The sequence below is a fragment of the Gymnoscopelus microlampas genome, assembly GCF_963454915.1.
Source record: "Gymnoscopelus microlampas genome assembly, chromosome: 23".
NCBI lineage: Eukaryota > Metazoa > Chordata > Actinopteri > Myctophiformes > Myctophidae > Gymnoscopelus > Gymnoscopelus microlampas.
Window position 1 is genome coordinate 6,853,734 of NC_139960.1, and position 2,459 is coordinate 6,856,192.

Genomic DNA, 2,459 nt, shown 5'->3' on the forward strand with positions numbered 1-2,459 from the left:
GCTTGGTGTATGGACTGATGAATGCCTGGTCTTATCATCTAATATTGTGGCAGATCTATTTAATTTGGCCACGGACTCTGTTTTGAGATGAGGAGCCAGAGCAAAAAATCTTTGTAATTTTTTTTATTCAAGCAGACTGTGTCTGTATGCTGTCAGTCTTGTCATTAAGACTGACGACAAATACGTTTTGTTGCTGGATAAATTGAGCAATAGAAAATGAGACAAGACTTGAGTGTGACTCAAAGATATTTGGTGATATTTAGCGAAAACAGGAGGGGGCCCTGGGGGGGAATCCCATTAAGTGGTAATGGTCTGACATCTAAAACCCTAGTTATGACTTGCCTGAACTTTAGTTACAGTTTGTTTTTATACATTTGTTAGGCAGTGTAGGACAACCTGTAGGAAATATTATATAACATCACAATAGTCAGGTTCATTAGCTAATCTTTAGCTACTGGAAAATGTGATATTTTCATTGCGCATAGAGCCTTCGTCCTACTCCTCCCAACACTCCCTGCTGACAGGTACCGACCGCCCAAGCCTGTAGGATTACGTGCAGTGACAAATATCACCCTCCCCGCCTGGCCTACTCCTAACCTAAATGCTGTATCAGCCATTTGTTTAGACAGTTTTTTTATTCATTAAGAAAACTGTAGAAAAGTGTTTTACATTTTGGTGAATGACTGCTGTGCTTTGCTATCCATAGCTATATGACAAGTTCATCATTTGGACTCACCTAACCTAAAAGCTGCTTCACTTAGCATTGTCAATTGTATTATTTTGCTCCGATAGCCTTCAGGATAAACTGTGCTATTGCACACTCTTTTACTGTTACTTTTAAAATATCCAGTACTTGGACTCCAGAGACTTATGCTCAATTTATACTCTGTCCTACAATGGTGTCGCATGCCCAGAAAAACTGCCAATCTCCAAGCTAACTAACAACGCAGAGCGATGCAATGCGTTTTGAGCTTGTAGATCGGTTATTTTTGGAGTTTCAATCAGGCTTTCATTTATACTTTGTTGTATGGCTGTGTGGTACAAAAAAGATGACATATCTCGAACTAAAATAGAAAGTGTTGATGTGTGTCCAGCTGAAAGTACGTTATTTGTGTCTGAACGGTCGTGTGCCAAAGTATGAATTAGTCACTACCATGGAAATTGTAGTTGTTTTTGTTTATTTACTGGAAGATTATTTTATTTTTTTGAGAGAGAGATAGAGAGAGTTGAGAGCTAGTTTACAGCAACAAGGCCTCGATGGTAGTCTGTGAAACACTGGCATATGGAAAAGAGAGAACACAATAGTGAGCTTTTTTATTTTATTGTTTTGATAGACCAAATGTACCCTTGTCTTCTCGTTCAATCAGAAAGCCATGAAACAAAACAGAAAAAAAAGAAGAAATATTGACCAAAATTTATTTTCCTAACTGAAAACAAAAATGCTTGTGTGTTGAGGTCTTGGGGGAGAAAAACTTGTATATATTGATTTATCCTATACAAACAGTATAAATGATAGATATAACCGCAAATTACAAAAAAGAAAAACGCATAGTTTTGAATCCTGCGTTAGTTATTTGACTGTATTTTACTGTCGGTTGACTCATATGCTTCAAACCTCTGTCTGACCAGCTGCAGTACTATGACGTCTTCGTTCAGTAGCGACTAAAGTTTACTCTGTTGTATTTGTCATCTTTTATTTCATTCTTTTTGAAGGAGGAAAGTGTGTACCTTTTAGAGGTATATGTCAAAAAGGACAGGAGACGAGAAAAAACTTCTTTCTTTAGTATGACCTTCTGTCGATGTTTGTTTTAATCTCTGTCATTTTCTTCCCTTTGTTAATATTCACACTCTCGTTCCGTTCACCTTGTAGAGGACAACAGATGAGAGTTATTAGAGAAGACTTTTCAGTTGAATGTAAAACCAACCACTTAAAATAAATGAATCCTTTCCTGCAGGGAAATATTGTGCAGTGTTTTATTAATTTATTTTTTTAATTTGTCCTCAGACGTGAGTCACACTGCTGTCAGTCATCTTTGTTTACTGTGTGTGAAAGAAGGGGAGTGGAATGACAATTTCTTTCTTCACGAATTCATCTTTTGAGACAGGCCTCTTCTATTTCTCTGCAGTATTTCCAGGGGAATATTTTGTTATTGCAATAAATCTACAGGAATTTGTCTGGTTGTATTTGGTGCTGAGATATATCGACAACTTGCAGAGATTCACTGTGTTTATAGCCACACACATACAGTACAGGAACAGAATCTCACTGAACTCAAACACTGTCTTTTTGTTTGAGTTCACTTAAACCGGCTTTACTTGTAAACAAGACCTAATAGGTACACAACCATGCACTGCCAGACACACACAAACAATCCAAAGTATCCACACTAAATCTAAAAATAGCTAAAACCTCGTCAGAAAATGGAAGTTTGCCACCTTTGTCAAAGAGGTGAATCAAC

At 37.2% G+C, this 2,459-nt stretch overlaps 1 protein-coding gene across 2 annotated transcripts in view; it reads left to right on the forward strand.

Moving 5' to 3' along the window:
- Positions 1-2,174, forward strand: part of znf800b (zinc finger protein 800b) — a 63,928-nt gene extending 61,754 nt beyond the window's left edge. For both annotated transcript variants that reach the window (XM_084049607.1, XM_084049608.1), the window contains exon 12: positions 1-2,174. This exon is cut by the window's left edge and continues 2,080 nt beyond it. The gene's annotated coding sequence lies outside the window, so the exon portion shown is untranslated.
- The last annotated feature ends 285 nt before the right edge of the window (positions 2,175-2,459 follow it).